The sequence below is a fragment of the Malania oleifera genome, chromosome 1 (genome assembly GCF_029873635.1).
Source record: "Malania oleifera isolate guangnan ecotype guangnan chromosome 1, ASM2987363v1, whole genome shotgun sequence".
Classification (NCBI taxonomy): domain Eukaryota; kingdom Viridiplantae; phylum Streptophyta; class Magnoliopsida; order Santalales; family Ximeniaceae; genus Malania; species Malania oleifera.
The window spans coordinates 143,183,102-143,207,842 of NC_080417.1; the positions used below are offsets into that span (position 1 = coordinate 143,183,102).

The 24,741-nt window shown below is 37.0% G+C and overlaps 1 pseudogene; it reads left to right on the forward strand.

Annotated features, from left to right (window-relative positions):
* Positions 1-467: 467 nt before the first annotated feature.
* The window catches only part of LOC131149462 (alpha-amylase-like), a 43,757-nt pseudogene continuing 19,483 nt past the window's right edge, over positions 468-24,741 (forward strand).

A 24,741-nucleotide genomic window follows, 5' to 3' on the forward strand; every position in this document is an offset into this window, starting at 1 on the left:
CAGAGATCAGGGAAACTCACAGCAGGCTTACCGTGGGCTGACGAAGATGAGGCTAGTGGCCGGAGGATGGGCGATGAGGCGGTGATGGCGGAAAAGGCGAGTGGTGGGACTGACAGTGACGACGGCGGCTGCTGGGTTGCCGTGCATGGCCGGAGGCTGGTGTGACAGGCGGTGGGGAGGAGGACTGGCCGGTGGTCTGCGGGTGTTGCTGTGCGTGGGAGGTCCACGGCAGTGTTGATGGAGAACAGGGCAGGAGATGTGCTCGGGTGCTTGGCTGGTGTTGTCCGAGAGGTCTTAAGGCTCTGCCGGAGCGTGGCTGAGGTCGGTTGGTGTGGTGGTTGCTCACGGGCGTGGAGTGTTGCAGAGAGTGGCCGAGAGGCCCGCTGGGGACTGCTGTGCTGGTGGGGTTCTGGCCGTGTGGGTTCCCTGCGGCTATTTGTGCATGAAAGAGATGGGGAGAAACGAGAATGAAGGAGGAAGAAGATGGAGGGATGGTGAGGTTTGTGATTAGGGAGAGCCCCGGAAGGCCCTCGGGGAATCCCTGGGTAAGAAGAAGAAAAGCAGAAAATTTTTTTTTTTTTTGATTTGGCTGCCTCTCCTGTGCGCTGCGCCCCCCCTTTTATAAAAATAATTTTTGAAAAAAAACCCTAAAAACATTTCCTTTTTCGGTTTTTGGTATTTTTCTTTTTTTGGAAATAATATATACTACTATTATGGTTATAAGGAAATAATAATAATAATAATAATAATAATAATAATAATAATAATAATAATAATAATAATAGTAATAACAAAGATAAATAAATAAAATAATAATAATAATAATAATAGCAATAATAAAGGTAAAAATACTAATAATAATAATAATTAAAAATAATGTCAATAATAATGAAAATAATAAATAATAATAATAATAATAATAATAAACAATATAAATAGAAATAAAAATAAAAGTAATAATAATAATACTAATGAAAAATAATAATAATAATAATAATAATAATAATAATAATAGTAATAAAAATACTAATAATAATGATAATAAAAATAATAATGAAAATAATAAATAATAATAATAATAAAATAGATGTAAAAAATAAAAATAAAAGTAATATTAATAATACTAATGAAAAATAATAATAATAATAATAAGATTAGTGAAAATTAATAATAATAATAATAATAATAATAATAATAATAATAATAAGAATAAATAAAATAATAATAATAATAATAATAAAATAACAATAATAATAATAATAGTAATACATATATTGGGCCTGGGTAAAAATGGGGTGTCTACAATAATATATATCATATTTCACGTATTTCCACATTTCCCAAAACTCATATCAGTAATTTGTACAAACTTATTTTTCATGCAAATAATTTCTACTCACATGTAAATATCACATCAATCATTCTCATTTCACTATTTTCTCAAAAAATACACATTATTTTATTTCACATTTTTCAACATACATCGTATGCCACACAGTTTTCATCTATTATTCATAAAATATTAATTTCACACTCCAAAATATCACAATTTAAAATTACTTAAATGCCACACAATTTATCTGATATTTATATCATAATAATTTTCAGACAAAATATCATATGCTCATTTTCATGTATTAATTCAAATAGTAATTTTAAAAACACTGCTATAATTTATTCCCGTTACCTAACTTACTGAGAGTCTCGTTAGGACCTAAATCCTACGCCCTTGACGCTCGAAATTCAACTCGTGCAATTTGTATTTTTTCAAGATTAATTAATTCATTTCCCCAAAATACTATTCATCTAACCTTCCCTAGACTCCATATATCTCAAATTAATATTTAAACTAACATTTAACAATCCCATCTAATTTTTTGAATTTTGCTTGCGGGTCCCAAAATTACACCCGCGGCACTCACCCGGTCTCTAAATTCTAAAAATTCCGCTTCAACTCCAGATGCTCAACATTTTAGCATTTTTAAATTAATACTAATTAATTAAAAATAAGTTCCTTAAAAACTCCCGTACCCTAAATTTGGGGTTTTGCTCACGACGATCCCACGAGAATTTCATCCCACTAGACTTTTAAAGAATCTGTAAAAACCCCAAAAAGAGATATAAAAGATTAGTGGATTGCTTTCAAAAAATAAAATAAATAAATAAATAAATAAAAATTAATTAATTAATTAATTAGATTTAAAAGAAAAAGAAAAAATAATAATTAAAATTTATTTCTATTTTTATTAATAAAATCTATTACTAATATTAATTAAATATTATTAAAATGAATTGATTAAATAAATAATATTAAAGATATGTGTGTGTGTGTGTGTGTGTGTGTATATATATATATATATATATATATATATATATATATATAAGGATTAAAGTAAAAAGGAAAAAGAAATATAATATAATATAATTATATAGGTAAAGTTTTGAATATAAAACCTTCAGGACGTTTCTGAAGGTTGATTTAAATATGCAATGAATTTTTTTTTTTTTTTTTTTGCCTTTCTTCTTCTTCTTCTTCTTTTTTTTTTCTTCTTCTTTACTTTTCCTTTTCTTTATTCTTTTCTCTGCACTGAACTCTCTCTCTCTCTCTCCTCACGTTCTCTCTCTCTCTCTCCTCGATTTCGCGACGGATTTTTGCCCAATATAAAATCCGAAGATACCACTGGACTCCATTCACCGCTGCCGTCATTTCTACCGAAGCGGATCGGTGGTAGAAGCGGCGTAAGCGTATTCCCTAGGGTAAGCCATTTTTTTCCTTTTTCTTTAATTTCTTGCAAAATATAAGCTCAATTGACGAACGAATACCACCACGAGAATCTAGGGATGATTCTCTACAAGTCTAGTGGGATGGAATTCTCGTGGGAGTGTCGGACCAAAACCTCAAATTTAGGGTGCAGCGATTATTAAGGGACTTATTTTTAATTAATTAGCATTAATTTAGATATGCTAAAATATTAAGCATCTTGGACTGAAGTAAGATTTTTGAAATTTAGGGCCCGGGTGAGCGCCGTGATGTAATTTTGGGACCCGCATGCAAAATTTGAAAAATTAAGTAGGGAAGTTAAATAATAGTTTAAATATTAATTTGAGGTATATGGAGTCTAGGGAAGGTTAGATGAGTATTATTTTGGAGAAATAGATTAATTAATCTTGGGAAAATGTAAATTTCAGGAGTTGAATTTTGGGCGCTAAGGGCGTAGGATTTGGGTCCTAAGAAATTTCTCAATAGTTAGGTAAGGGAATAAACTAAAGCAGTAATTTTTCATACAAATTATTATTGATTATGAATAAATTTATTTTCAGAAAAGCATATGTTATATTGTGTATTACAAATGAAATATACGATTGGGAAAATACTACTATGATGATTAAAATGTATATGTATGTATGAGATGTAAGGAATTCACGATTTTAGAATATGAAGTATAATTTTTTTTTTTTACAACACATGTGTGGCATGAATATTGTTTTACGTGGAATGTATTATGATTTGAAAAATTTTATGAACGTAACATGTTTTTAGGTATTATGAAAAGATGAATTATGTTGTGATGGTTTTGACGATTATATGATAAATGAAGTATTTTCAGAATATATATACCTGAAACAATTTTGGCGCGAGGCTATATATTTATGTTATCGACACGAGGCCGTATATATGTTATTGGCGCGAGGCCATATATTTATGTTATCGGCACGAGACCGTATTTATGTTATTGGCGCGAGGCCATTTATTTATGTTATCGGCATGAGGCCATATTTATGTTATCAGCACGAGGCCGTATTTATGTTATTGGCGCGAGGCCATGTATTTATGTTTTCGGCACGAGGTCGTAATTACTATATTTTCAGCACGAGGTCATAATGATGTTATATATATGATCATGTATTATATGTTATCACCACCAAGATATTAGTTTAGTTTAGTTCAGGGGCTCGGTACCGTAGCTATATGTGTAGATCAGATATTTACGTCAGATTAGTGCTAACCATCCCACGAGGGGATGAGAGATGGATAGTCGATGTGGCTTTCAGTAGAATGTGGACGTCCACCTGGCAGTTCGGACCAGGGTGTGGCTGGCTCATCATACTTACAGACATATTTGATTCGACAGTGGTCGGCTAACCATTGTCGGGTCCCGCCTTCGGGCTGCACAACCCGTAATGGGGGGTAATACATGACACCAGCTAACTATTTATCCTGGGTTTGTTACAGTACTACAATTATAACAGATGATTTTATGTATGTTATGATTTATTAACAGATGTGAAAATATATGTTTATCTAGTACGATATGATGGATGTTTACAGAATTATGAAATGTACTGCATATGTATACGTATATGTACCTTAAATATTCATGTTGCCATACAGCTATATTTAGTTTATTTTCCCTTACTGAGAAGTGTCTCACCCTCGAACATTAAATGATTTTCAGGAAATCTAGTGAGACCGACGGGCTAGAGCTTCCATTGAGTGATTGGAGCTTCCCTACTAGAAGGGTAAGCATTGAATTAGGACCAGGAGATTTTTGTTGTATAGTTCTAGTGTTATTTTGACTTTTTGGAGATTGTACATACAAACAGTATATTGATGTATAGAATGCTCTGGTATTATGTTTTATGATTGGATGTTTGAGATTTTATGTTTACTGCTGCTAGGTTTTTCGCTGTGTTTGACAAGTGTCCCCGCTACCCACGGGTTCGGGTTGACCATTTTATTTATTGTGATATTTTATGTTAAGAAATTGAGGGATGTTACATTTGGTATCAGAGCTTAGGATACTAGGTTCTGTAGACTCTAGAGTGCAGCAGTAATAATACCAGAGTATAGGATACGAGGATTTGAGGTCTGATTTTGTAGTCTAGATGCAGGACTTCCGTGGTGGTTTGTATGATTTTCCTGGAGTGACGATTTTAGGAAAGTCATTGTAAACTATCGTTGGGTTGGGTATCTAGGTTGCAGGATTGAACCTTGAATTAAGATCAGGAGTGATAAGTTAATTAGGAGAATATACTATATGAGTTGGGGGATACACGTAGGAAAAGAGGGTTTGAGTTAAGTTATTTCTTCTTTCAGGATGGACCTTAGTGGAAATAGTGCCCATGCCAGTGGGAGTGAGGGTGTTGGACCCTCAGGCACTGCGGGTAGTGATTTAGATGCAGTCTTACGCAGCGTAGCACAGTAGGTTATGGCAAAAATTGCTAGGAGTTCGAAGGAACAGGGTGGTCCGTCTGTAGGCCACAGTAGCTTGATAGAGAAGTTCATAAAGATGAATCCTCCAGCTTTCTCAGGGGGAACAGATCTTGCAATCACTGAGAATTGGGTGCAGGAGATGGAGAAGATATTTGCAGTGCTGCAGTGTTCAGAGGAGCAGAGAGTGTTGTTTGCCACCTATAAATTGACTGGAGAGGCCGAGAGGTGGTGGTCAGCAGTGAGATTGTTAGAGCAACATAGGATTGTATCTGTAGAGATGACGTGGGAACGGTTTAAAGAAACATTCTTCGACATGTATTTGCCAGCCTCTTCTAGGGAGGCTAAGATTAAGGAGTTCCTGAATCTGAAGCAGGGACAGCTATCAGTGCAGCAGTACGCGACGAGGTTCATCCAGCTATCTCGTTTCGCCCCGTATATTATTCCAAATGAGGCGAAGAAGGTACGACAGTTTGAAAGAGGCTTAAGGAGAGAAATTTATAAGCAAATATCGATTTTGAAGTTGCAAGACTTCACCAAGCTGGTTGACCGAACCACTATAGCAGAAATTGGTGATCGGTTGGAGGCTAAGGAGCAGAGGCAGAAGAAGAGGTCTACACCTTCTGGTTTCCAGCAGGGAGTCGATCGTGCTGTGTGGAAGAGAGGTGGCTATTATAGGGACTAGAGACAGAAGACCGGGAATCGTGCTTTCCAGGGTGTGCAGCCATCTCCAGCGTGCCCATCTGTTGGGAAGAGATACCAGGGAGAGTGTTGTGCTGGGCGAGGTATCTGCTACAGGTGTGGGGAGCTAGGACATTAGATGAGGGAGTGTCCGACACAGACTGGTACTGCTCCTAGACCTGCCCAAGGAGGTTATCAGGCGCCACGAGGAGGCCAGCAGAGGAATATGGCCCCAGCCAGAGTTTTCGCTTTGACGCCAGGAGATGCTGAGGCGGCAGGAGATGTGGTGACAAGTACTGTTTCAATACTGTCATTTAAAACTACTATTTTATTTGATTCTGGGGCGACGCATTCATTTATCGGCCGATATTATGTTAAATTGTGTGGGTTTGAGCCTCAGCAGTTAGAAATTAGTTTATCTGTTGCTATGCCAACTAGGACCATAGGGGTATGTAGAAAGGTACTCAGGGACTATCCAGTGGATATTCAGGGGAGGTCTTTATTAGCTAATCTGGTGGTTTTAGACATGCATGGGTTTGAGGTAATCTTGGGCATGGATTGGCTAGCTGCCCACTATGCTAGCATTGATTGCCATCAGAGAGTGATAGTGTTCAGACCTCTAGAGGGACAGGAGTACAGATTTGTGGGATCACGTGTGCGCACCCCACCTCAGTTATTATCTGCTATTCAGGCGCGTAGATTGCTATCAGAAGGCTGTTAGGGATATTTAGCCTATATGAAAGCTGTATCAGAAGGGGAATTGAGGGTGGAGGATATCCCAGTGGTGAGGGATTTTCCTGATGTATTTCCCGAGGATTTGTCGGGACTACCTCCTGATCGTGAGGTACAGTTCGTTATTGACCTAGTTCCGGGGACATTGCCAATTTCGAAGGTGCCATATAGACTGGCACCGACAAAGCTGAAAGAATTGAAAGAGCAGTTGCAAGAGCTGTTAGATAAGGGGTTCATTCGGCCCAGTGTGTCACCCTGGGGAGCACCGGTTTTGTTTGTAAGGAAGGAGGATGGCTCAATGAGATTGTGCATCGACTATCGAGAAATAAATAAAGTAACTATAAAGAATAAATACCCGCTCCCGCGTATTGATGATTTGTTTGACCAGTTACAGGGGACAAAAATCTTTTCGAAGATAGATTTACGCTCCGGGTACCATCAGGTGAAAGTCAGGGCAGAAGATGTTTCAAAGACGGCATTCAGAACACGGTATGGTCACTATGAATTTCTAGTTATGCCATTTGGATTGACGAATGCTCCTACAGTGTTTATGGATCTTATGAACAGGCTTTTTCACCAGTACTTAGATCAGTTTATGGTAGTATTTATTGATGATATACTGGTGTATTCGAAGAGTCCAGAGGAGCATGAGGAGCATCTGAGTATAGTGTTGCAGGTGTTGCGAGAGAAGAAGCTATATGCGAAGCTCAAGAAGTGTGAGTTCTGACTGGAACAAGTTACCTTCCTTGGACACATTACTTCCAAGGGTGGTATTTCTGTTGATCCGAGTAAGATTGAGGCGGTAGTAGACTGGGTATGACCAAAGAACGTGCATGAGATTAGGAGTTTCCTGGGATTGGCTGGATACTACCGCAGGTTTGTTGAGAGCTTCTCTAGATTGTCAGGCCTGTTGACCAGATTGACCAGGAAAGGAGCAATGTTTGAGTGGTCTGATGAATGTGAACAGAGTTTCCAAGAGTTAAAGCAACGACTCATTACTGTACTTGTGTTGACGATTCCTTCACGAGAAGAAGGGTTCGTAATTTATAGTGATGCGCCCCATAAAGGGCTCGGATGTGTATTGATGCAGCAGGGGAGAGTAATAGCCAATGCCTCACAACAGTTGAAAGAATATAAGAAGAACTACCCTACCCACGATCTAGAGTTGGCGGCGGTTGTTTACGCGCTGAAGATTTGGATGCACTATCTATATGGGGGTAGGTGTGAGATATTTACTGACCATAAGAGTTTAAAGTATTTCTTCATGTAGAAGGAATTAAATATGAGGCAGAGAATATGGCTGGAGCTAATAAAGGATTAAAACTGCACTATCAGCTACCACCTGGGAAAGGCTAATGTGGTTGCTGATGCTTTGAGTCAGAAATCAATGGATTCATCTGTATCTGCAGTGGAGATTCAGCATCCGATTTAGATGGATCTAGAGAGGCTTGGTGTGGAGTTGGTAGAGGGAGATCACCAGGCGTTCATTGCTGACTTGGTTTTGCAGCCGACTTTACAAAAGAGGATTAAAGTAGCTCAGAGGAATGATGTAGAACTAATAGAGCTTATGGGAAAGGTACAGGATGGTCAGGAACCAGAGTTCAGCATTTCAGATGATGGCGTTACAGTAAGTATGGTAACTTTTAAATTTTATTTTATTTCCAAGCCTATCACTTTCTGGGGCGTTACAGTAAGTATGGTAACTTGTATACTTTGTGGATTTTTAGATTTTCTTCCAACAATTCAATTCATCCAAAATGATCAAAACAAGATATACTATGCAACTCTATGGCAATTCTCAACTTTTACAAGAATTTAGGGTATTTTTTTTGTTTGCAGCCCTGTGTATATGAATTTGATTCAATCCTCATTAATGAATTTGTTTTCTCAATATGAAACACAATTTAAAATCCAACACTCTTTCCAAAAGCTTAGACTTCAAATAAACTTTTAGTTAAAGAGTCTTTGGGTGTTAATGAATCAACGTACTCCCTTATGGTTTCTGCAAATTATAGCTCAACCAACGTACTCCCTTTCGGTTTTCACAATCCCAGAAATAAATTAAACTTCAATTTATTTAATTTCCAAACTACATAGTATTTATAATCATGAAATTTAAAACATCCAAGCAGTTTATAAGTATGCTGGAATTTAAAGAGTAAGGGAAAGAGAGAGAGAGAGAGAGAGAGAGAGAGAGAGAGAGAGAGAGAGAGAGAGAAGAGTTTTTACGAGATTCAGCTTATCCCCAGCCTATGTCCTCGCATTTGGCCAATATCACCAAAGGATTCCACTATGTCGTTCTTTTCCAGGCAGAACAAACCTTTTACAAGCGATACCCCATGCTTAAACACTCCTTAAGTAGGCTAGAGCAATGCCTCTCCAAGTGATACCCCACACTCGGTCACTCCTTCAATAGGCTAGAGCAAGACCTCTCCAAGCGATACCCCATGCTTGGTCACTCCTTCAATAGGCTAGAGCAAGACCTCTTCAAGCGATACCCCATGCTCGGTCAACGATCCAACAACCTAGAATCATCAAGAAACAAGAAACAATGGTTGCGTACAATGACACTCTCACAAAGAGCAGATTAGTACAACAATCAACACAATATACTTCAAAGTAAATTTAATATAAGATAATTGAAGCTCAATGAAATTATATCACCAAATTAATTTTCCTTTGATTGAAACATTTAGACTTTCAAAGTACAATTTCGGTGTGAGAATCAGCAAGAACTCAGTTGAGTGTGCAGCAAGATGTTAGCAAGAGAACTTTAGTGAATTGAGAGCACTAGAGAATTCTTTGATTACTGTTAGTATTTCTTGGTGATTAAAATCCATGTCATGGGGGCTATTTATAGAGTTTAAAAAGTTAAATCCTTACTCCCCAAGTTTACTTGGAGTGTTGGTCAAGTTTGTAAAAGAATTGGAGCCCAAGAAACTAATTTAAAAATAATTCCTGTTGGTATTTTAAAATACTGTTCGAGTCGTAGTCGCCTGGCACGACAAGGCAAGCACCTGTCTTAGTTCAAATTCAAAAGTTAGAACACCAGCAGTTCTTAAAAAACACAAAATGGGCAGTTCCCTGGGAGGTTTCGGTAGGCGCCTGGGCATTCAAAAACTCTTTTTTTTTTTTTATAAAGAATTTGACTTTGAAAACCATTTTATATTTGAGACCTTTATAATTTTTAACTTTAGAAAACATATTTCAAGGTCTTTATAAAAATGGTTTCTTAGATTTTAACTTGTCTTAAAGAACTTTTATCATTTTTATATTGAGTCTTACCTAAAGTACTTACATAAAGACTTTCTTAAAACTTAGCTCTTGGAGTTTTCATGCATATCCTTGCTTTGAGTCCTTTCTTTTAGCTTTGTCTTCCTTTGGCTCTTTCTTGTCTTCAAGCTTTAATATACTTTAAGTTTTTAGCAAGTCCACTTTAACATCCATATTTTGACTCTTTAAGCTTTATTTGATCATCTTTCTTTGGAACATAAGCTTTGAATGATCCTTGTAAGCATTTGACCTTGTGTTCACATACTTGAATCTTGAAATATCATCACTTAACCAAATATGTTGAGTTCATCTTATTTGTTATCATCAAAACAATATTTTAAGCCTTATAAGCTCAACATTAACTATATTATTTTCACATTTTTTTAATAAAAAAACTATTAGTAACGAATCTAAACCGTCACTAATACCCTATTATTAGTGACGAATCTCCCCAACCATCACTAATAGTGTTAACTAAATTATTTTTATTTATTAATAAATACTATTAGTTACGGTTACTTAATCGTCACAAAAAGCGACAGATTGAATTCGTCATGAATAGCCCATAATCATCACTAATATTTTCCCGAGATAATTTTCGTGTGAAAAATGGTTTCCTACGATAGTTTGAGCGTGAAAATCGGTTTTTGGTGACGAAAATGTTAGTGACAGTTGCTGAAATCGTCACTAATACCCACTCTTAGTGACGAAATTGAATTCGTCATTAATACTTTCGTCACTAAAAACTTGTTTTTTTTTTTTTTATTTTGTAGTGGAGGAAGATCATTGTAAGAGTGATTGTATTGTATGTTTTTTTACACTTACATAATGAAACTTTACCGATTGCTCCCGTGTATGTAGGCATTGTCGAACCACATAAATATTTATATTGTTGTTCTTGCTTTTGGATATGCTGTGTGTGTGTGTGTCCCATATTTGTTCTTCATTAATTGCTATGTTTAATTTCCGCTGTGCAAATCCGAGTTCAATCACAACTATTGACTTTTTAGTTAAATCCCTATTTTGATTATAACAAACCACAGTATCTCATCTGTGTGCATTGAGTATTTGAGCAGGTTTATGTTTCATTTAGCATAGATGATGATGATGATGCAATTTGGAAGTCGTAAGGAGTACATAAACGAGCATACCCCGATGCAATCCATGGAATTTCCGAGGAGGAAAGCATGAAGCCCTTTTCTATTTCAAGTTGTACTTTTATATTTCATTTTATCTTTTGAGTCTGTAATAATAATGTAAGGTCTGAAATAATTAATGCATCTGTATGCATGGTAGGACTGTAAGCTCAGTAATGTCGTAGACAAACCGTAGGATAACCAAAAGACCTTAGACAAGACTTCGATCAACCTTTGGTCGACCGACGCCACGTTTTTGGGCTTAATTAAAAATCTCAAATGACCTTAGATAGATCCTAGGTCCCTGCACGTAACCATACTAAAAAATAGGACCTAAGTCTTAAGTGTGGAAGGGATTCGGGCGACCGAACCAGGCATGTTAAAAATGCATCGGTCGACCGAATGGTATCACTAGAAAGGAAAGTGGCAGATGAGGTATGGACCAAAAATACAGTAGACTATTCCAGACTGAAGGTATTCGGTTTTCCAGCCTATGTTCCCTTGTCTAGTGAGGAGAGATAGAAGCTTGACACAAAGTCTAAACGCTGCATCTTTTTGGGATATCAAAAGGGTGTGAAGGGGTTCAAGCTGTGGGATCTAATGACAAACAAGGTGGTGATCAGTAGAGATGTAGTTTTCAATGAGAAAATCATGGTAAAGCATACTTAAGAATTTTATGAAGAGAAATAGGAGCCAGAAAACTGGAGCAAAGACGAATATGTTGTGTAGGTGGAGTTAGAAACTTAGGGAAATGATAATGATTTTGTTCCTCCGGTTGCAGAGAGTTCTAGCTCGGGAAACCAGCAAGTCGACAATATTCCTATACGGAGATCTAGGCGCACTATTAGGTCACCGCCAAGGTATGGGTTTGAAGAGTTAGTATCTTATGCTTTCATTACTAGTTGCAAAGATCCAATAACTTTTCAAGAGGCAGTGCACGGCCAGGAGAAAAGTAGGTGGATGAGTGCTATAATTGAGGAAATGGAATCACTATATAAGAATCAAACTTGGGAGTTGGTGGATCTTCCAAATGGGAAGAGGGCGATAGGTTGAAAATGAGTGTATAGGAAGAAGGTAGGAGTTTCAGAAAAAGTAGGAGAGAAATTCAAGGCACCGTTAGTGGCAAAGGGGTACTCACAGAAAAAGGGAATAGATTATAATGAAATCTTTTCAGCTGTGATCTGACACACTTCCATTAGGGTAGTGTTGGTGTTACTAGCTCATTGTGATCTGTATTTGGAACAAATGGATGTGAAGACAACATGTCTCCATGGTGACTTGGAGGAACAAATTTTATATGGTACTACTGGAGGGATTTAGTGAACTAAGGCAAGAACACTTAGTTTGCAAGTTGAAGAAGTCTCTTTATGGGCTGAAACAGTCTCCAAGACAATGGTACAAAAGATTTGATTCCTATATGATCAAGATAGGCTACAATAGGGGTGAGTATAACTATTGCGTGTATGTGAATAATCTTGATGATGGTTCTCTTATTTTCTTATTCTTGTATGTCGATGACATGTTAATAGATGCGAAAGATTTAAATAATGTAAATTAGTTAAAGGATCTTTTGCGTAAAGAGTTTGATATGAAGGATCTTGGTCCAGCCAAGAAGATACTTAGGATGGAGATTCGTTGGGAAAAAACTGTAGGGAGGTTGTGGTTATCTCATGGTGGTTATGTGGAGAAGGTGTTGGAAAGGTTCAGCATGACTGATGTTAAATCGGTAAGTACATCTCTAATTAGTCACTTTAAATTGTCTACTGCTAAATGCCCAAGTACAGATGATGATATCAAGGACATGTCAAAGGTCCCTTAGGCTAGCGTTGTGGGGAGTTTAATGTATGTCATGGTGTGCACAATGTCATACCCCAAAACTGCCAAGTGGGGCCCAGGGTGGGATATGATCCAATCACCTGTGTCTGATGCCATAACCTCGATCATGCAACGGAAAAATAAATAAACATCCTTAATAATATACCAAAGTACTATATAAACATCCCAAAACAGTATTTCCCAACATTCAGTATCCATATATATATATATATATAAGAAAATTAAAAAAAAAACACAAACCAAAAATACAACAAAAATCTATACCCTCTCACAAAAATACTATGCACACAAACCCAACCCTGAGCTCGCTAAGCTCAATCACGCAGAGGTCCTGAAAAAGATGAATTGTATAATGGGTGAGACACATCTCAGTAAGACGGAATAGATTAACACTAGTGTGTGGCTATTATGAGGTTTGTGTACAAATATATAATCATCATTTACAAAATTATCACAATTATGAAACCATTCTCTATCCCTACTCACACACATGCAGAATATTTTACCAACGAGAGTTCCCAAGGATTGGGGTGATTACCTACCCATACAAGTAACACCCCTCTACTTTAATACCTTATGCAACCTATAGTTACAACTGAAGCATATCAGGGCACTTATTTTACTCAGTAAGCCCTTAGGTGGATAGTTTATCTCGTATACACACATATTCACACAAAAGTTTACAAGCAGAAGTTCTCGAGAATAGGGAAGATTACCTGCCCATACAAGTAGCTTCCCTCTACTCTAATATGTTATGCATCCCAATATGGCTACATTAGATACTAATCAGGGCACTCGCCTTTCTCAAAAAACCAAGAGAGTATACTTTTCCCCAAATACCTATAATACTACAATATATAATACATATTTACTTTACTCTGTCTCTGTTATCTCTGTATTACTCATCTTTTCATGTTCTTAGTATTTCACATCATATAGTTCACTTTCACATTTCACATTACTCTGATTTTGTGCTACTTTGATTTCACACTTCTACATTTCATATCATCCATATTTCACACTCACATTTCACATTACTCTGATTTCATGCTACTCTGTATTCACATTTGCATTCACATGTTCTGTTCTCATATTATGCACTGGTTAAATTAAATAATTATGCATTTAAAACTCACTACCAGATGGATAATCACTGTCATGCTTCCTCTTATGACGGGTTGTGCAACCCAAAGGTTGGACTTAACCCTAGTTAACCCACTAGAGTTAAATAAGAAAACAACCTCTTCAGTCTGTAAGTCAGATTAGCTTTCCCACACTTATCTAGACTCTAGGGGAAATATCTACCCTACACAGCACAATCTACCATCCCATTTCCACACTCTCTTTAAGACGTGTGGGTGCACTAATCTATGCCAAAAATCATACGCAACAGTATTGTGCCTCACTATGGTCCACCAGAGTTCTCAAATCATACATTGCAAGTTAACATTCATATCCTACTCTGATAACAATACACATGCAATATAATCCCGATACATTTCAATATTTCCCAACATGTCATACATACATATATATCACAACTCAATTTAGTATTTTCATTTTACTCATGCCACTCCATTTAAGTAATACGCATAATTATATCATTTGAAATAACAAAAGCCAACCCATGTTCATCATCCGTTTTACTGAAGATACACATCAAATTATTCCCATAATTTCTAGAAAACACATTACTTTAATCATTCCATTTTCACAAATAATAACTATAACCCTAGGCTCCAAAACCATAGTTCAAATGGTTGGCTTTCCTTTTAAAACTCACATGATAATCATATACATTTATAAACACCTATATTTTCCGTTTAAACCGGTAAATTCATAAAAACTACTGGTTTAATCCATTCCCCTTACCTGGTTTCTTGAACTACGTCTGTAGGAATCTCGAAATTATACCCAAATCGTTCACCCGAACCCTAAATTCATAAATCCTAATTTATCAATTCCACCCCAAATAAAATATTATTTTAATATTTCCTAAACTCACAAACTTCAAATAAATAATTGAATTTCCAAAAACCACAAATTTGCTCAATTTCCTAAATCTTATCTTAGCCTTGGATTGGTGCTTGGAAAACCCAATTCTAAAATCCACTCCACTAGATTTGTAGAGAAACACTCCAAGAACCACGTCGTGGTTTCAGATCATCAGTTAGGCTGGAGATTTAAGAGAATTTGAGGAGAGAGTGGGTTTACATTACCCTAAGAGTTGTGCCTGCAATGCTCCTACGAAAAATCCACTCCAGTTGGATTGACGATGGCAGAGAATGGAACCCAATGGTATTTTCCATTTTCCGATCAATCGAGTATTTGTTGAGAGAGAGAGAGAGAGAGAGAGAGAGAGAGAGAGAGAGAGAGAGAGAGAGAGAGAGAGAGAGAGAGAGAGACGGAGAGTGAAGAGAGTGGTGACCATTGGGGCTTCTATTTCTAATTGAAACCAAATTTCAATTTCAATCCTACAGCTTACAGGTTAAGCTTCCTTTATATATATACATATACTTTGATCCTTATACATTTAGGCATATATATATATATATATATATATATATATATATTTAACCATCAAATAACTTAATTTAATTGATTCAATTTAATAATGTTTAATTAATTAATTAATTATTATTTTTTTTTTCGGATTACTACATTCTTCCCTCCTTAAAAGAATTTCATCCTCAAAATTTGTGAACTGATAATTCTATTTAGATTCTATTATTAACGAACCACCCCATACACATATTCCAATATACTTTATAACTACAAATAGTTACATTAATCTAAAACCAAAAATAGTTATTGCTTATCTCATAATATAAACTTATTACCTACTCTTGTGCCATGACAATGTTCGCACTAGTCGTGATACAAATATTAAACTGGAAAATCAATAAACACTGAAAATCGAGGTCAGTGCTCAGAATCATCACCGTTGATGGATTTACTGTGGTTTTTTGAAACTCACGACTGAATCAGAAAATCACAGAAGTCTGTCAAAGGATTTTTGCCTCCAAACCACAAAAAACAACTTAGAATTCCTAACAGTATCTTAATCTACCCATTCCTATCCTCATCCTAACTCGATCCTATACTCTAGTATTAATCCATCTTAGAAATTACATAACCAAATAACCTAAAGCTCTGATACCACTCTGTCACACCCTGAACCAGCCAAGTGGGGCCCAAGGTGTGATGTGATCCAATCACCTGTGTCTGTTAACATAACCTCAATCATACAGCGGAAAAATAAATAAACATCCTTAATAATATACCATAGTATTATATAAACATCCCAAAATAGTATTTCCCAACATTTAGTATCCATATATATATATATCTTAGAAAACTAAAAAAAACATAAACCAAAAATGCAACCAAAATCTGTACCCTCTCATAAAAGTACTATGCCAACAAACCCAACCCCGAGCTCATTAAGCTCAATCATGCGGAGGTCCTGAAAAAGAGGAATTGTATAACGGGTGAGACACATCTCACTAAGATGGAATAGATTAACACTAGTTGATTACACGCTTAAACTACATAATTAGGTGCTTTAATTCATGCATTGAGGCTTATATTTTTAATTAAATACTTAATTACTCTCAATATTTTAACATTGTATCTTATTTATAATATTTGGGTTTTATTTAGACATTTATGGATTTTGGGTATTTTTTTTATCGCAGGGCAATTATTGGAAGCTAAAACTGACGTTGTAACGTAATATGCACGTAATTTTCTCGTTCGAGCTTCGATCGAGACAATTCAAAATTTTGTGAAAAGACGAGAAAATTATCTACAACTTTTGTGTTTTAAGTTTCGAAAGATACATGCTCTAAGATGATCACAGTCGCTCTTGTTCGCTAGGAAACGGAAAAAGGAAAAAAAGAAGAAACAAGAAAAAGAAAAAATATATATACAAACCTAATTTGACCAAGCCATGAAGCCAGGTCTGGAGTCCGATTGCTTGGGCATAGGGTAGCCTCCCCACTCTCCCTTATATATAATTTTTCTTTCTTTCTCTTTGATGGGCCACACCCTCTCCCTCATTCTCTCTTCCCTAACTCTCTTCCCTCTCCCCTTCTCTCTTCTCCTTTCTCTTCTATCCTTCCCTTCTCCCTTCTCCTCTCTTCTGTTCCCTCCTTCTTTTCCCTTGCTCCCTGCTGTAAATAGCCTCCCCAGCCGCTCAAGGCCTGCTGCCCTTCCTCCATGCTGTCGTGGAAGTCTCCCAACCGAAGACCATCCCAGCTCCAGCTTCTCTCCCCAGTTACTGTTGCAGCAACCACAACCTGAGAGCCACATCCCCCTGCTGCTGCTGGAGACTGAAGGCTGAACCTGCTGCTGCTGTGCTGCTGGAGGCTGGAGGCCGAACTCGCCGTTGAACTACTGCCCTGTTCCTGCTCCTGCTCCAAACAGCTACGTGCTTCTTCTGCTCTTCTACTCTCTCTCTCTCTCTCTCTCTCTCTCTCTCTCTCTCCCATTTGTTCTCTCATCTCTCTCTTTTTTTATTATCTTTATTTAGTTTATTTGAATGTCATTTAAATACTTAGTTGGAATTTATTTTTATTTAATCAAGTATTGAAGTTTAGTATTTTTTTTTTTAAGCTTTCGATTGGGATTTATTTCTTAGTAACTTTGTTGAGTTTAATCATTCCCTTTTTTTTTCTTATTTAGTTAATTAGTTTTGCTACTTGTATTTACCTTGATGTCGGTTTAAGTTTAATATTATATTGAATGTTCAGTTTTAAAATTATTGTCTCTCTTCTCTCTCTTTCATTCTCTCTTTTCTTTTGAATAATTATTTAAGTTAATATTGTTTTTATCAAAATGACGTTTTTAATTAAAATCTTAGAACTTTTAATTTGTATTTGGTTTTTATTAGAGTTTAGTTTTTAATTTGCATTTTGTTAAGTTCTTGATCACATTAAAATTAGTTTTTATTTAAATTTGTGATTGGTTGAGTTTTTAGAATTGCGTGTTTTAATTACGTAGAAAAGTTATCGTCTTTCGTTTTTATTTTGAAGTTCAATGCGTGTTTCAATTCTTGCCTGTTTAACATAGGATTTACGTTTCTCAGTGTTTCTCGTTGTTAAATTCGGTGCTTGTTAGGACTTAGAATTTAAATGGCATGTTCATTTCATTTATCAAAAGAAATCTCAAACAATCCAGAAAACCCAAATCTGAACTGTTTTAAGTGCCCCTTTGTTTCTTATTTTCTACTTAGAATTACGTAAAAATTGAGATAAAATTGCATTCCCTGATGATATGATTCGGCCTTTGGGCTGAATATTATATGACAGAACCCTATACTTGGGATAGCTTTCGAGCTGCTCATTTTTCGAGTGAGTCAAGTTTTTGACATCGTCGCCAGGGAGTGCCAGTTTTAATTTCAATTTTTTTTCCAATTATTTTTTATTTTCCATTAAATAAAAAATAAAAATAAAAAAATTGAAAATTTTGAAAAAAAAAATTGATAATACTTGTTTGCTGCTGTGTTGGTGAATTTCTGCTGTTTGCATTGATGTTTGATGCCCTCAGTCCGAGATAATTCGAATAGACTGTCCAAAATTTCACTTAACACCAGTAGTGATACACAGAACGCCAAATCTGATTGTTCTCCTATTACTTTTACAAGTGATTGTGAATTTTATTTGAGTAATCAGTTTGAACAATTCTTTGAGGAAGTTATGGCTGCACCTGCACCACTGATTACGCGTCAAAATTGCGTAATTGGGCATTGTTATCCAGACTTTACGGCTTATATTTTTAATTAAATGTCCAAATTTGTCCAATATTTGAATAAAGTGCCAAAATTATCATTCTTGAGTTTTATTGTGCAATTTATAAATTTTTGGTAATATTTTATCGCTGGAAAATTCCAGGAAACCAAAACCAACACTTGTCCGTATTTCATTTATAACTTTTCCGTCCAAACTCTGATTGAGACAATTCAAATTTTTGGAGAAAGAAAAAAGGATTATTTACAACTTTTGTGTTTTGACTTTTGTGAGAAATAGACTCCAAAAGGGTCAGATTTAGTGATGAACAGAGAACAAAAAAAATGAAAAAAAATATATAAGGACATGTGATGTGACTCGGCCATGCAAGCCGGGTCTGCTCCAATTGGGTCAGGTTGAGCCATCCACGTCGTGGGTCTAGGGCAAGCCTCCCCTCTACTTTATTTAAATTTCCTATTCTCCTTCTTTTCTCCTGTTGGGCGCTGCCCCCAGCCTTCTTCTTCTTCTTCTTCTTCTTCTTCTTCTTCTTCTTCTTCTTCTTCTTCTTTCCCTTCTCTCTTCCTTAGCCCTTCTCTCCCTCTGCTCTCTCCCGAAAGTTCCTCTGTTTTTCTTCTCTTCTCCCTCTGTTCTTCTCTTTTCTCAGCCCTCTGTATCTCCTCTTTCCTTTAGTCCCCCTTCCTCTCCGTCCCAGCCAGACCTGCCATATCAACCAGCCCACGAGACTTCCCCTCTACTGCAATTGAACACCAGACTCCCAGCTCCAGCACCCGAGCAGCCCCAACCCAGCCATGCTCTCGACTTCACTCTTCCCCTCCAGCAGAGCAGCAACACAGCAGCCCCCTGGTTGCTGCAACACCAACTCCTACTGCGAGCACTAGACAGCACCAGTGGAGCCACTCCCACGGCCAACACAGCAGCCCTGCTGGAACTCGAGACCACTGCTGCTGCAACTCCTTCAAGCTGCCCTGTTTCTCTCTCTCTCTCTCTCTCTCTCTCTCTCTCCCTCTTCTTTCCTTTTCTCTTTATTTACTCTTGTTTTTAATTAGTTATTGTTAAATTTTAGTAAAATTTCTATTCATGTTTTGAAGTTTTGAATCTTTGGATGATTAGTATTAAATTCTATTTACTTTCTTTCTCTTCTCAATTGATATTAGCATTAGATTTATACTTTTTTTTTTATTTGTTTGAGTTATTTTTTTTAATTTTATTATTATTATTATTGATTAAGGTTTAGTTCGGTTTCTTGAAAAAATTAAAATACAAAAAAAAAAAAAAGGAACAGTTTTATTGTGTTTGTTAAATTTAGGTTTTTGTTGTGTTTTGATCTTTGGGTTCGAGTTCTTGGCTCATGTTAAAAATTCAGCATTTTGTCTGCGTTTAATTTGTGATTTTGGTTCATAATTTTTGGTTCATGTAAAAGATTTGATTTTTATTGCGTGCGTGTGTGTGATTGATTTTCCATTACGCGCTTTAATTCCATGATCAATGTTACCATTTTTAATTAGCGCATGGTTTGATGTTTCCTTAGGTAGATTAGAGTTTCCATCCTTACTCTTTAAATTGAAGCATGTTAGTTTTAGGACTTTAATTTAAGTTTTTGTTTAAATCTCCAAAATTTTGAAAATCCGAATCTGAACCGAATTCAGTAACCTTTTTGTTTTCAATTGAAGAAATGTAAAATTTGAAATTAAAACGCATTCCCTGAGGAGACGATCTAGCCCTTTGACTGAATATTACACGACGTAACTCCTATACTTGGGATAGCTTCCGAGCTGCTCATTTTTCGAGTGAGTCAAGTTTTTGGCGCCGTTGCTGGGGAATGTCGGTCTTAGTCTCAAATTTGCGTTTTTCCTGTCATTTTTATTAATTTTATGAAAAACAAAAAAAAAAACAAAAAAACAAAAATAGAAAAAAAAAATTGAGGTTTGAAAAATGGCTACACCTGCACCGCGCACGATAATGGACTTTTTGCAGCTTGAATATGCCACTGCATCCTCCTCCACTGTTTTGCCTTATGACGAGCTTAATTTCATGATGCAACGCGGGAGGACGTCATTGCTACCCGAGTTTTACGAGTCGGAATCTAAGTACACCTATCAGCATCTAACAGAGTTTGAGTTAACCTGCAACATTTTTTTCTCTCATGCTAGAACTGACGAATCTATTAGACTGAATTTATTTCTTGCTACTTTGCAGGGTAGGGCACTGATCTGGTTTCATTCCTTGAGGCCTCACTTTATCACTAATTGGGTTGATATGGAGCGTGAATTCCTATATGCATTTTGTCCCTCACAGAAAACTCAATTTTTGCAGGAACAGATTCTTAATTTTGTGCAGCAGGATGACGAGACATTTGGGGCTTGCTGGGAATGATTCAAGGTTCTGTTAAATACTTACCCATATCACGAGTTTGACTCATGGAGCTAATTATTTTTATACTGCTCTTACCCCTGATTGCAAGTATTTTGTCCAGACCATGTGCAATGGAGAACCCGTCAGCGAGGATCCAGATCAAGTATTGTCATTCTTTGATTACTTAGCTGACAATGTCCCACAGTGCAACACGCGATACACTCAGGCGCCCATGACTGCACACCCTATCAGCACAATTAGTGGTGGTGATGCATTTGAACCACCAAACTACCCAGATATTCCTCCGCCTCAATACCAGCGACAACGGATGCTCACGTAGTCTCGTACGTCGTGTCAGAATTCTGGAGGATAGCAATAATCATATATGGAGTAACAGTGCTCCAGCAGCAGTTATGCTAAACTCAGCTCGATCATAATAATAACTTGCAGGGACACCATTAATGAGATAAGCACGTAGTTGGACATCTTAGACAAAAACGAATGAATACTGCCTTGTCTTATGGGGGCGACCTAACCGCGTCCTCCGCATGTACAAGCGTCAACACCAGACAGAATACACGATGTTTCTCTTGAGACAGCAAAGACCGCACACACTTTGCACGATTTAAGCTGAGATATAGTAGAATTTCCCCACCCGGAGATGCTCAGTCGTCGGAAACCAGTTTGGATATCATTTTTTTGCCCGAGAAGCTCACTGGCCGTATTCTGAACCAGAAGAGGTCACAGAGAATAACAGTCGGAGGGGGGAGTTGAAATGGGACAGACCCTTGCAAAACTCCTTTTTTTTTCTGTTTTTGTTTTCTATTTTTTTTCTTTTTCATAAAACTAACAAAAATAATGGAAAAAATGCAAATTTCTGACTAAGACCGACATTCCCCGGCAACGGCGCCAAAAACTTGACTCACTCAAAAAATGAGCAGCTCGGAAGCTATCCCAAGTATAGAAGTTACGTCATGTAATATTCAGCCAAATGGCTAGATCGTCTCCTCAGGGAATGCGTTTTAATCTCAAATTTTACATTTCTCCAATCGAAAACAAAAAGGTTACTAAACTCGGTTCAGATTCGAGATTTTCAAGATTGCTCAATTTCACTTCTAACGAATTAAATAACACTCAAATTAAAACTCTAAACCTAACATACACTGAAATTGAGAGCAAAAACGGAAACACTAATCTACTCAAGGAAACATTGAGACACGCGTTAATTAAAAATGGCAACCTAGAACATGGAATTAAAAACACACAATGGAAACTCGACCAAACACACACGCGCGCAATAAAAATCAAATCTTTAACCAAATTAAGGACTCAACCCACAATCACAAAATGAACAAAATTTTAACACATAAACGATAACGACAGATAAAAAGAAACAAGCTTTAAGCAAACCAATCCTAACTTAATCTGTTTAAACAAATAACTAAAAAAAATTAAATACTAAAGGAAAAGAACTAAAATCATATTTATATCCTGTTTAAGAACAAATAAATAAAAGATAAGAGAGAAAACAACATCAATACTTTATAAACTCTTAAACAAAATAACTACATAAAGCAAAAGAAGAAATAAGAAGGCAGAGAGAGAGAGAGAGAGAGCTTGGCCATGGCAGCAGATGCAGCTGCTGCTGATGCTACTCCTTATAAAATATCATTATTCATCGGGTCGTTACATTCTCCCCTCCTTATAAAATTTTGTCATCAAAATTTACTCTTCACGCAACTCATCATCCCTTAACAAGAAAAGGGTCTACTTATTTTATTACTTACCCTCACTTATGGCGGAGGAATACCGTGGTTACATTTTGAGTCCTAGGAGATTACATATACAAAAGAAAAATTCTCCAAAAACTAAAAATGTTACCCTAATTAAACCATTACATGTACCTGCAAAAAAAAATATTAATTAACTACCTAAATTTCTTGAAATAGTTGTGGGTACCTCTTCTTCATTTGCTCCTCAGACTCCCAAGAAACCTCTTCTATCGCATGATTCCTCCACAAAACTTTTACCTGAGGAAATCTCCTTGTTACGTAACTCCTGCACTTTCCTATCCAGAATTTGTACTGGTACCTCCTCTTACACCAGTGAATCATTGAGCTCTAATTCACAGTATCTGATGATATGAGAAGGATCTGGGACGTACTTCCTTAACATAGCAACATGGAATACGTCATGGATCTTGGACAATACAGGTGGCAAAGCTAGCCCGTAGGCTACCGGTCCCACTTTATCTAGAATCTCAAATGGACCGATAAACCTAGGACTAAGTTTACCCTTCTTCCCAAATCGCATAACCCCTTTCAACGAAGTTATCTTCAAAAACATCAAATTCCACATTCCTGCGGCGTTATCAACATCAATTTTCTATCGGCTCTGAGCTGCACTGATCCTGTCTCTGATAAGCCGAACCTTATCATGTGCTTGCTAAACAAGCTCTGGTCCCACTACTCGCCGCTTACCCACTTCATCCCAAAATAAAGGAGAACGGCATCTCTTACCGTATAGAGCCTCAAATGGTGTTATGCCAATGCTGGTCTGATAGCTGTTATTATACACAAATTCTACTAATGGCATGAACTGAGTCCAACTACCCCAAAATCCAATACGCACACTCGGAGCATATCCTCTAATGTCTGTATTGTCCTCTCAGTCTGCCCATCTGACTGAGGATGGAATGTCGTGCTAAATGATAACTGAGACCCTAGTGCATCCTGTAGGCTCCTCCAAAAACGTGATGTAAAACGCGAGTCTCAATCTGACACAATCGATACTGGCACCCCATGAGAGCGAACTATCTCCTGAATGTAGATCTCCACTAAATAGTTAAGGGAGTAGCTGATCTTTATAGGTAAAAAGTGGCGTTCTTAGTCAAACGATCAACAATCACTCAGATGGCATTCTAGCCATGTAGTGCCATCGGCAGTCCTGATACGAAGTCCATAGATATATGATCTCACTTCCACTCTAGGATAAATAATGGCTGCAACTACCCTGTTGGCCTCTAGTGCTCAACTTTTACCTACTGGCACGTCAGACACTGGGCTACATACTCGGAGATCTCTCTCTTCATACCACTCCACCAGTATGACTCTTGCAGATCCCTATACATCTTTGTACTACCAGGATGAACTGTATACAAAGATCCGTGAGCCTCCTTTAAAATAGTCTTTCTGATCTCAATATCGGCAGGAACACATAATCTGGAACGGAACCGCAAAGCTCCATTGTTTGCAATACTGAATTCCTCCCCCTGACCACTCTGTACTTTATCTATCACCTTTGCTAACTCTGGGTCTTCCTTCTAGGCGGCTTTAATTCTCTCCTGCATAATAGGTTGCACCACTAAACTAGCAATGTGAGCTTGAGAACCATTTTCAACTAATTCGATGCCGAGTCTCTCTAGATCCATCATCATCGAATACTAGATCTCCACAGACGCCAACTCCAGTTCCCTAGATTTTCTGCTCAATGCATCAGCTACCATGTTTGCTTTCCCTGGGTGATAATTGATGGTACAATCAAAATCCTTAATTAGCTCCAACCACCTTCTCTGCCTCATATTCAATTCCTTTCAAGTGAAAAAGTACTTCAAACTTTTATGGTTGGAGAAGATCTCACACCGCTTGTCGTACAGATAATGCCTCCAAATCTTTAAGGCGTGTACTACTGCATCCAATTCAAGATCATGTGTAGGGTAGTTCTTTTCATATTCTTTCAACTTCCTGGACGTATAAGCCACTACCCTGCC